Below are 12,068 nucleotides of genomic sequence, written 5' to 3'. Positions count from 1 at the left end.
TAAACCTGTCATTGGGATAGAAGTTACAAACCATTCCTAAACTCTGCAGACATTTCCTGAGCCTGTGAACTCTGATCTTGGCTTCTAATAAACATGACATCAGCTCCCCAGTACTGCAGACACAAGACACATGACCCACCACTATGTTATCGCTTCCTCTGCAGTTTCTTCGAGGATCTGTTCTAAAGCACAACATCAATGGAAGACTTTCTACTCATTTCAAAATTGGTTTTGGATCAGGTCCTTAAAGCGAGGTCAGAACAAGCACAGCATGGTATCACTGTGTGAGCTACAAATATTATTGCAAGTATCCACTTAAAAGCAATACTGAATCTGAGACCTTAGAGGAGTTTTCCAGGTATTGAACTAGTAAGGGGGTTAAGACAAGACTCCTGTCGCTGTCAAAGACTTATTAACTGCTAACCTCTCATCCAGAAATGTAACTGAGCCTTTAAAGCTCTGATTAAATACATATATACTAGATGGCTACTGAATAACATCAAGACATGTTAAGAATGATTAGAATATACTAGAAGATTTCAAACACTGGAATGACAGTCACCTTAATTTCCAGAGAAATTCTATGAAAGGATTAAGATGGCTAAAGCTCTACAGTTTACTTTTTCCATGTAGGCGCTTCCTTTGCGGCTAAGTTTTTGGTTTTGAAACTAAAGTTGGAAAAGTAGAGTTAAAAGAAAAGCTCCTGCTTATCTCTGGGCTGGAAACTTGACCAATAACCCTACCTGATACACTAGACAAAAAGGGCCATCACTCAACAAGCTAAGATGTCAATAGACACAAAATGAGGGCTCTTGGAAAAATAACTTAAACATAACAAACATATTATCAAAATAAGATATTTGCAAAGACTATGGAATATTTATCTAGAAATGGAGTCTCTACTTCTGCCTAAAGGACATCCTTCGTACTTGGATATTCCTAAAACAATTCCAGACCAAACATGGGTCAGAGCTAGTAGGTTATAATATGCAATGAGTAAGAAACTTTGTGTTAATCATGGAGCTTTTAAACATTAATCTCGATGAAAAGTACATCTCCAAAAGCCACCACGAATCCTCAAGTTGTAAGCAGATGCAGATCTAGAGAGTCCTGGGAGCGCGACTGTCCATTTTTCGTATTTCTGTGTTTTCCTCTTCCATCCTCATCAGTTCAGAACCTGTAATTTCTAAAACTAGGAAAGTCCCATTGGTCTGTGTAGGTCAGAAAGGAGAGATAGCTGTTCCATAGCATAAACTGACCTCCAACACCTCTAGGCAAGCTTAAAGCAGTTGTGCATCGATAGCATTCTAGCACAAAGCCGCTAAAACATCCTCAAGTCACAGCAGCCTTGGCATGTGGCTAGACTACCAGCTACAACACAAACTTTTCACCTTTCTCATGGCAGGATACCATCTGTCATTCACTGGGATGCAAAGAGGAGGTCTCTCTGGGAAAGAGAGACACAAGGAGACAAACATATCTACCGCTATCACAAGATTCAGCAGGTCCTCAGGAATCTGTGAAGCTCAGAGCCCCTCCATGCCCTGCTGTGGGGAAGGGGAAGCTCCTCCTTGCTCCTGAAGCAGACAAGAAAAGCTCCAGTTTCTGGTCAGGGGATTTCAGTCCAAGGACTTTTCTTCAGAAGGTAGGATAAAATCACAGAAGGCACAAGATCCCTGGCCTGTGTATGCTGACAATCAAAAGAAATTATCCAGTTTACATTATCTGATTATTTAACCTTCTAGTTTCAGAGCTGTAAAAATACACAGATCTCCCCAGTATTAAGAAGGACCAGCAATTCTATACCAACATCATGAATCTGCAGCACTTTAGCTGGAACGCAAAGAGCAAATGATGAAACCGGACTGCCAGGGAGAGGACTGCCAGGGAAGGGAGCTTACTGGAGTCGGGAATTGGTCAGAATAGCCAGGCAAAGCCATGCTCTTACTGAGAGAGCCAAGAGATCTTTAATGACCAGGAAAAATTCAGTGCTTTGGATTTAATGACTCATGGAGCAGTGCAGTACCTCCTACCAACGTGTTGTGGCATTCATACCCAGAAGGAAGTGTGTCAGCTACTGAGTCACACAGCTCTGAAGGATTGGCTGTCGCCAATCTAAATACAAACTATGCCCAGCCCTGTTCAGTCCTGACATTACCGTAGCCCAAGGTTAAGCTCATCTCCCAAGAGCTTTCTAAAGTAAAAACCTTTCTGGTTATAAACAAAACATGATTTCCAAACCCAGGCTACCAGGACCACACTTGAAAGCCCAGCAATTTCCCTGCACACACATTTCACCTTCTAACATCAAAGCGCCTGCAATACAACCTGCCGAAGGGACTGGAAGCAAAACTGATTGGCCACTCAGGAGCAAACTTTAATATAGGAGTAGGACTCATGTTTTTACACTACTGACCTACATTTGTAAATCCCTGGAGGAGGTTTTGTCCAGCCTATAAAAAGGAAGAGCTATAAAGCCAGCTATATTAAGTTGTTATGCAATAGAAAGCACAGCAGCGCTGAACAAAACCAGGCTATGACAACAGGAGCAGACAAAAGCCATGAAGTTCTGCGTAGGAAAAACTAATACATCTCAACTAACAAAGGAAGAGACTTTTAATTAACTTGTTCTCATTGATTGCAGAGATAATTAAATTACAGAAACAACCACATTAGCGTAATCAGTTTAGAAGAACCCACATACAGAGACAAAGGATTTTTCAAGATCCATCCATAAAGAAAAGAAGCTCCATTTAAACTGCTTTACTCTTCCTTTGTTAAATCCACTCATGGGCTTTCTTTTAGAGGAAAGAAGATCCTAACTCCAATTCAGTTTAACCAAATCCTTGAAAGACTCCCACAACTTCTAATCCAATTCTTCAGACATTTTGTATTTTTAAGATCATTTCTTTCTTCTATTCATGCAATTACTCATGAATGTCACCTTCCACTTCCAGGTGTATCTCCCTTCCTGTCAGTTGTACAGTAAAGACTGATGCATGACAAGGGCTCAGAATGACAACTAGAAACCAAATAATATAATAATAATAATAATAAAACAATGAAACCAGACAGAGCTAAAGCCAAAATATTGGGGTGGGATTTAATTTTGGGAAAGGTGCAGCTCATGACTTGAGATCTTCAAGGCTTGATAATGGGGGCTTGCCTAATTGCTTCAAAAGGGGGTGTATTGTTAGGATGAGCATGTATCTGTATCAAATCATGAGGGATCTGCGCTGCTTGAACTGTGTGTTCTTTGGCCAAAACAATAATCCACCTTCCCAGTGTCAGTCACAGTAAAAGTCACTCTTTGTTCGATCCATGAAGGTCCAGCAAAGAGCTCATATCAGGCCAAAGCACAAAGGAACACCTTCAACAGGACCACTCATATTCAGAAGTTAAGCACCTGTTGAAGCACTTCGCAGAACAGATTCAGAATACATCAACTTACCCTTTAGAAAAAGGGCTCGTGTTAAGAGGAACTCAGGCTAGGAAGAGAGAATCCAGTGATGGTGTGCTCCTTGAGGTCTACCCAAACACATTACGGGTGCTCAGAGCAGAGCTCTTCCACAAGCAGCCACACAACCCCTGCACACTCCTGCCTGGTAGAGATAAGATGTGACAGGAAGGAGGTGTTTTCCATCTGAAGCAAATTGGCTGGAATAGCATCTGCAAGCTTGTAATACCCCAAACAGATCGGTACAACAGCCAACTCTTTTTGCCCTTAATAAATTCCACACGAAAGCGTGAATGACATAGACCTGACACCACTGCATCCTGAAGTTCTCCTGCCATCTGTACAGTACAGCTGCACTGATTCTGATCCCAGATACCCTCACTGCAGAGACTTCTCCTAGCAATTTAAGGCCTTTTATGGAGATACATTTTGTACGAGCAACAAGTTCTACACTTTGGCTTAAGAAGTATTTTTTAAATAGATATTCCAAACAGACTTCATAGCCAGGTGGGTTAAAAATATATATTGATATACACAAAAATTAGAACTACAGAAGCAGCTGTATGGCTTTCACTATTTGCTTTCCTTTAAAAATAAAAAAGGAAATGTATATAGATAAGATTATAACTTTATTGAATAACATTTAATAAAGAAGATCTTTTTTTCTCTCAAATATCATCTTTATACTTTAAAAAGCCCAATACAAGTCACCGTTTTCCATTAACATGCAACAGCCAGCGTTTATCAAATCCTGAACGCAATGCCAAGCACACCTATCATAGCAGAAACCTTCAGTGCTTGCTGGGCCCAAAACCTGAAAAAAAGTATAAATTGCACTCCTTGATGCAGAGATACCATCATGGATCTCACTTCTATCATAAGGCAAGGGCAAGCAGGAAACTCGGACAGGAAAAGCAAGCTTTCCACAGAGTCCTAAATAGGAAGCGTGTCATCTGCCTTAAAAATTAATCATGCAGGTGTGTACATAAGGTGGTTTTACCCCATGTCTATCCTGCACACCCCTAGCATCAGGCGACGGGGCACATGCTATCATCAGCTAATAGGACTGGGAAGGCCATCAGGTGTCCCCTTCCCATGCTGCAGTTATTCTATTCAGTTATAATAGTCTATTCAGTTATTCCACTCAGTTATAGCCACGTTGGGGTGGTCCCTGTTAAAAAGGCTGCAGTGGCATCTACTGGTCACAGCCCAGTGAGGCAGGCAGTACTCCTGTCAGCTTCAAAAGTTTCTCACCTGATGGAAGAGCTTTTCAGGCTTCTCACACAATTTTTTTTTCCTCCACTGCTATTCCTTATTGTTGTCATTTATTACTGTTGCTGTTAAGTTGCTCTGGAAATTATTACAGCTGCCTATCAATGAAGAGAAGTAAAAACCTCAGGATACGAATGTGTGACTCCAACCAACCCACAGTTAGTTGTATCCTATCAGTAGTACAACAAAAGTCAGTGCCATTTTATGCCTGGATTAGCTGGGCTTCAGAGAAGGCCTACAAGACCAATTATTATTTCCAGCCACTGAGCTGGGGCATTTGGGTCTCCCTTAGTATTTCTGGTTACCACATCTTGCAATATTTTTATTTCTTCAGGTAGTCAGCAAAATCTGCATGAGTGAGAGACAGGATGCAATTCAGTTACAGGTAGAGAGGGAAAAAAAGCTGAACTCAGGCTGGCACGAACAATTAAATGAGACTTGTGTACATGTGTATCAGTGCAAGAGAGTAGTTTGCTATTAGGGAGTTTCTCTTATCAGTGTTCAGCTCTAACTGCAAAGCAAAACTAAACAAGGGCCAAGTTTGAAGAATGCAGTTAAGCATTGTATTATAGCTCTCAGTTTGTAAGATCAAGTGAGTGTCAGATACTTTAATTTCCACAAAGGAATCAAGAGTTTTCTTCTGTCACAGGGAATAAAATAATAACTGGTCCAACCACAAGTGCAAGTACAGGCAAGAACCCTAATACTGGGTCAGGGCCAGAAAAAACAAAAGAGATGCAAGTAATGCCACTACTATGACAACTACTGTTTTAGTCATCTTTAAAGATGATTCCTTTTTAAAGAAATATTTAAAGCAGTACTTCAAGGCTTGAAAACTTTGCAGGTTTTTAAAGAGACAGGCCCCGATGAGATTTTTTTCCTTAAATTAGTTTTTAAATAAGCAGTACAATATTTGCTATTCAGTTTGAAACACACTTGAATCATATTTTCAAGTTTTCTTCACTTTTCTGTCTAGCAACTGTCTAGCCTTGCTCTCAGAGGTGAAGCTCTGAGAAACATGAATTAACATGAGGGTAACAATAAAATCATCACAGTTGGTAATCCAGCCAGGAGGGGGAACGCCAAGGAAAAAACCTACCCTTAGGCACATGAAACTGCAACACAATTTTTCAAGCTGTTAACTATGCTACAGCTTGCACTGGTCAGTCACAACCCTTGTGGGGAACTCCAGATGCTGCTCAGCCCTTTGGAAAAGGCTGACACCAATTTAGGTGCCAGAATATATAGAGAGGAAAGTCTTATTTAAAGCTTCTATTTTTAAAATTCTGCATCTAGCATAAAAAAAAAAAAAAATGCATATTTGGATGGGTAAACCAAGTTTAGCAACGCAACATTCGCATTGCTTTTGTCAGAAATTATTCATTTAGGAGAGTTGCACAACCCACTTTTGCAGAAGCATCATTTTAAAAAAAGTCTGCTAAATGCATTGCTTCACAGAGAGATGCAGCCTTCTATTCCACACCAAGCGGTATCTCTTGAGATCTTCTCATGCAGGCCCACAAGCCTAATCCAGCCAAGAGGGCACGTTTATGCGGCCCCCTCAGAGGCAGAGTTGTTGCAGCTCCACTCTCTCCAGGGCTGTGGCCCAAAGGCCAGGAAATAGGCAGAAGCAGGTGGCAGGGCAGAAGCTCCCTGGAAGCCAGCACAGATCACACCACCAGTCCTCTGTGAGCCTCAGGGCTGGATGCCCAAACCCTGCCCTGAGGCAGTAGCCCTTGGCTTCTACCAGGCTGGCCCAGAGCTGGGGGCTCTGCAAGACCTCCCAAACGGGACTTGGGGGGGGAACACCTGTACAACTCTGCCTCTACAACCTGGTTTACAACTGAACCACTTCACAACCTCCAGTCATTCTTTTTTTTGCTGCTTTTACCCTGAGAGGTTCCCCTATTGCAGCTCCAGTCTCCCTGAGGCCAAAGACTCTTTAGTCAATCTGCACAGACATATAATATTCAGTTTCATTTAGATCTTGTAAGTACAGCTGTAATATTTAAAATGTCTAAAAAGGGGTGAAGAATGACTCCAGGTAGTATTAATATGAACAATTTTAAACTGAAGAGGTCAAACAAAGGTGAGTATTTATCTTAAAAGCTTCCATCCAAATAGCCCCAATCCAGCTTCAGATAATATCTCAGAATGTCACTCCAACTGAGAAATAGTACCCTAAGGAAAACAGTTATAATAAGAGCATGTAATCAAACAATTATTTTGAACCCAGTCTTTTGCATTCCAGTGTTGGAAGGAATAGTACCAAATTCTATGTTTGCCTTTGGGACTTTTTCTTCACCTCTTCCTACAGCTAAGAGTACGACTGCAAGACATCCCCATCAGACAAAGCAGTACGTTAACAGACACAGTCCAGCACCCCCCAGGATAATACTGTATAGTTTTACTGAGATCTCAGAATAAGTTTTTAAACATAAAGGAACACTACTGTCAAAATTTGCAGGATGAAGAACAGAGGTTCAGTTATTTGTTTGGTAAGCAGCAGACTCCACATCAGCATGCGTGAACCAAACCCACATACAGTTCTGTAGGATACAGCCGCTTTTTATTGTGAACAACTCATCCTATTACCAAAAGGCTGTTACAAGCAAAAGATGTTCAAGTATTACTCTTACATACAAGTAATACAACATGCATGGCCTTTCAGCTAAAGCTCCAGACCTGATGTCAGGATTTTAGCCTTAGTTCCATCCTGACAGGTGTGTAACTTTGCACAGACCTGTAGCCACTCCAGTCCTCATATTCCCTACGTGCAGAATGAGAACTGCTACTTCTTTTCTCACATCTGCAAAACTGTCATGAACACGTTAAAATTTGACTCGGGATCTACAAGAAACAAAACACAATAGGAGCACAGACTAAATCCACAGGCCAACATTTTATATAATGCTGTATCTTGTAGCCTGTAACTTTTCTGTACACAGTCAGGCATCATAACTTCTAACTCATAACTTTTACAGCTCCACAGCAGGTGTTCAGACTCTAAGGGTGGAGAAGTAAAAGGTATTTTTAATTAACCACGCAGATACGTATTTAAGGGCAGAATTTTCAAGATTGGCCAACATTCACTCGGTACCACCTTCCTTGTAGCCCTGATTTGACAGGGCCACAGAGAAGGTAACACCAAGAATTTCTGAAAGTCTTATACCATTTAGCACATTTGACAACCAAGCCACTAACTTTTTTTAAAAGCCTGAAAGACAGTCCAAACCACCATTTTTTGCTCTGTGTTGCAATCCCTGGACTGAAGGAAGGCTGAATGGTAGGATGAGTTCATCCTCAGTCATGAAAAAGCAGTGCTGCTTGTAACTAAAGCTTTGCAGAGGTCCACTGCTTCAGCTGAAAGCAGCATGACAGAGGTCTGAGTCATTAAATCAGCTGTCTGGGTACATACACATTGTTACGGTCCATTTCGGGCATCATTGTCCTTGGTCTGTTCCACGTTAAGACCCCTCCCACTCACCCTTCTCCATTCCTCATATCGAAGGGGTTTCTGTTAAATGACTCAGACTTTCCACTAGACATGTCAGTGTTTCATCATGAGTTGCTTTTCAAGCATGAGACAGCCAGAGACAGAGGGTCAACCTTCAAAATCCTTCAGAAGCACCTGTGCCCAGAGGGTAGATACACTTTTTGCAAGCTTGACTCATTACGGATCATTGCTGTCTGCTCTGCACCAAGGGAAACCCTGTCACATCAACCACAGGCCCCAGGTCAGATCTGCAATAGAAGCCTGAACCCTCCTAAACCAAGGGTAAAATTGGGGCATTTACTTACTGTTCCTTTTAATCCAAGTACCACCTACAAGACTTAAATTTGGAGCTGAATTTAGACCAATGTTTCAGACACTTAGACCAGATACTGGTTTCATCAACCAGTAGTATAGCCAAGGAATACCAAAGGATAAAGTATTACCACCTCTCATCTTGGCCATTTATTAGAGAGTAGATTTTAAACACGGAGGCCTACAGATCCACTGTGGTAAAGATCAGCTTTTCTCAATAGCTTTATCAATATTGCTTAGTACTCATTCCAGGGTTTGCACTGATTTTTTTTTTTTTTGTCAGTAATGGGAGAGGATACCAGAGATACATACATTACTTCACCTAGAGAAAATGAAAAATATTTTTCTTCAGCACAACAAACATCATCAGCCTGCCTAGGGTGTCTCAAAGGCAGACTTCAGAAGTCACGTCACAAAATAACACAAGTTCTCCATGGGGTGAGAGCGCACCACTTCTACATCTCTGCTCTTTGGCTTTGATGCCATTGCATGAAAAACAGGTCTCCAATGACCAGCTATAGGACACGGGGGCATGACACTGACATTCTTTTCTCACCTTCATCAGGGTATTCACTTGGAATCTGAGCCAAAACACTCAGCACAGTGACAATAGCTTCTTACCTTCAAGGCTTTAGTAAATTCAAAGGTACCAGTTTCTTACAAGGGCATCTGTAAATACTTTACAAATGTCTTTATGTAACTTTCACCACAAAGGCTACACTCTCATGAGCAGTTACTTGAAAAAGCTGAAGTGAGTAAGCGTCTGAAGAGACTTGGGGGAAATGCAGCACTTGCAACAAGTTGATACTGTCCCCCACCCCCCTGTGGTTCTGTTCTGGATCCGCTTTTGACACAGCCCAACACACCCCAAGTGGGAAAGTCTGCTTATGGGGAAGGAAGAAGTATTACGTCTAGTAGTACATGGAGGATGTGAAGAGAATCTAAGTAAGACAGTTTGGAGAGGAATGCAAATTTGGAGAACTGATGCATCCATGAACTGAAGTGACCCCAACAGTACTTGAAGTTTCATACTGAGCAAATTTTTCCCTCATAGTTAAGGTAAGATCATAGTTAATATACAGAGACACCCGCCCAAGAAAAGAGAACACACTTACTCCACAACTTGTGTTTGTTAATAGGAGCATAAACACAAGAAACAATAGAGCCAGTCTTACATGCCCACTTGGTGCTAATTTAAAACACGGGCCTAAAAAACATACAGACAAGTATAAGAAGAGTACTGGAAAAAGAAATACATCCTTTACAAAAATTGGAATATTTATTATTCTTTGTCATGTTATATTCCCATGCTCTCAAAATATACATTTGCCTATTAAGAGACTCTTAGCTATGGGCATTTAGTAGACCCTATAGGAAAAGGAATTAAACTCTAAACAGATCACGCTGAGTCTTATCTGACTAACTCCAAGCGTGAAGCCATGTGTTACCCATATCCAATAAGCCTCATTCTTGCCTAGAGGAAGGTTTTAGCATATAAACTGATTAAGAAGGTGCAAATGGAGGTTTCCTGTCCTTCTCCATGGGAACTCCAGCAGAGAAAAGTTGTTGCTCAATTTCAGTTTTCCCCACTCGCCATCTCAAAGGATGAGAGAATTACAGGTCTCCAAATTAGATTTCCTCGACTTCCCCACAAGGCTCCTGAAAATGAGCATGCTGCCTCCAAAACATGCCTTAACTTTGCAACTCTTCAGAAGTAAACCATCACTGCCTTTAATGCTGTGGGTACAGTTCAACACTGACTGAAAATCCACGCATTTCCTGACACCTACACCTCGTAACGGTTTATGCTAGATTCCAAGAGAACTTACCCAAACTTCTTCTGGCTTTTTTCCAGATCTCTTCCTCTTCATCCAGCTCCCACAGCATACAGCGAGTGCATTTCCCTCTCAAAGGGATCTGGCAGATGGGTATCAGAGAGTTTTCTCCAGCAGTCCCAGAGCAGCTCAGAAGGAACGGGTGCCATAGCCCTCCTGGCACAGCAGAACAAGGCTGACATCAAACTCTACACTCTCTTCCTTCAAGATAGTTGTTCACAGGCAACTGGGGGGGAAAAAAAAAAATAGTGCTTGCACTTAGAAGACTTGGACCGACCTAGAGACAAAAGTCAACACTTATTAATACTTCTGGCCTTGCAGCTGCCTTTGCTTATATCTATTGTTTACTGAGCATCTTTTTTGCCCGATGTAATCAAGAGCCTGCAGGAGAGATGCTGTAGTTGCTTGAACAACAAAACACAAGGATTTGTTTCTGAGCTGAGCAGCAGCAGACTTGGATGTTTACAAGCTTTCCTGAACCTCTGCATCATGTCTATGTTTAGGCTGAACGGAGCACCAGAAGCTTCTTAGCTTTGTTTCCTAGCCATGTAGATAAGGCAAAACAAGCTCACGTAACCAAGAAGAGCACACACCAGAATATTCGGGCCCAAGAACAATCTTTTAAGGTTTTCTCATTGCTTTTCCAACTATCAAAAGTAACTCAGACCTGAATTTCATATTGCCCGATGGCCTTTTCCATTAAAAGTTACTTGCTCACCTACATACATATCTGTATTTCTAAAAAAAAAAAAAAAGAAAACCAAAGAGGTCACTTACCAAACTGTCCTATGAAGATCTAAAAGCCATTGAGTTAAGGAACTGCTAAGGAGCAGTAAAGGCAGCACTGCCCTATACAGAGGGATAAGCCAGGACCAGAGAACAACCCCATAAATACTCTCACAACCTCATTCAAACAATGACTGAACTTGTAGCCTGAGCTTAACTATAACTGATCCCAGGTGAGCCTGGCTGGGGCAATTAAAGGCCTACCTGTGCCCTCGGGTGACTGACAGCCCTGAAAGGTATGAGCTCTCAAGTTCCTGTCTCAAAGGATGTCTGATAGTTACACAATCTTGGTGCATGCACAGGCAGTCTGAAGAGATGAGTGTGGCCAGAGCAGCTCAGCAACTGAGTCCAGGACAGTGATAAAGGGAGCAAATACCCTGTGATTTTTGTCTGAGGTTCAGCAACTTTATATCTGCTTTGTTCTAATGAAAGTAACTGGTTTTTGCCCATGGAGTGTCAAAGATGCAACCTTTACAGGTTATCTTTTTCCAGGATGGGTTTAATCTGAAAGAACTTTTTCCTTTATTTTTTCTATTTTTCTTTCCTGTTGTCAGGTTTTGGGGTTTTTTTTCTCCACTGTGTTTTATCTAGTCACTCTATCACCAAAGCAAGTCAAAAGTTTAAGGCAAGAAAGGCTTTCTGTGGGAATCTGCCTCTTGGAGAAGAACTTGCCCAGCACCAGTCAATTCAACCCACTTTTATTCTGCACATCGTAACGCATCCTTACATCACAAATATGCCTTTCTATTCTTTGGCACTGCACCCTCAGAACTGAGGTTATTTTCCCCGACTAGTCTCAAATCTCTCAACAATTAGAGCCTAAAAGCAACAACCCCTTGTACACCCAATATGGCTTCATGGCCTCAGAGTTACGGCGTTTCAGTTAAATATAAATGAGGTGGAGGCCCCC

General features: G+C 41.6%; 1 long non-coding RNA gene across 1 annotated transcript in view; it reads right to left on the bottom strand.

The window, feature by feature from the left end:
* The window catches only part of LOC141920445 (uncharacterized), a 168,675-nt gene extending 158,066 nt beyond the window's left edge, over window positions 1–10,609 (bottom strand). Inside the window, exon 1 of the long non-coding RNA XR_012622343.1 lies at window positions 10,367–10,609. This is a non-coding gene — a long non-coding RNA (uncharacterized LOC141920445). The remainder of the gene's footprint in view (window positions 1–10,366) is intronic.
* Between the last annotated feature and the right edge of the window lie 1,459 nt (window positions 10,610–12,068).

This window comes from Strix aluco, chromosome 3, assembly GCF_031877795.1.
Source record: "Strix aluco isolate bStrAlu1 chromosome 3, bStrAlu1.hap1, whole genome shotgun sequence".
NCBI lineage: Eukaryota > Metazoa > Chordata > Aves > Strigiformes > Strigidae > Strix > Strix aluco.
The sequence above is the reverse complement of the archived record's forward strand: the minus strand, read 5'-3'. Positions and strand labels throughout refer to the sequence as shown.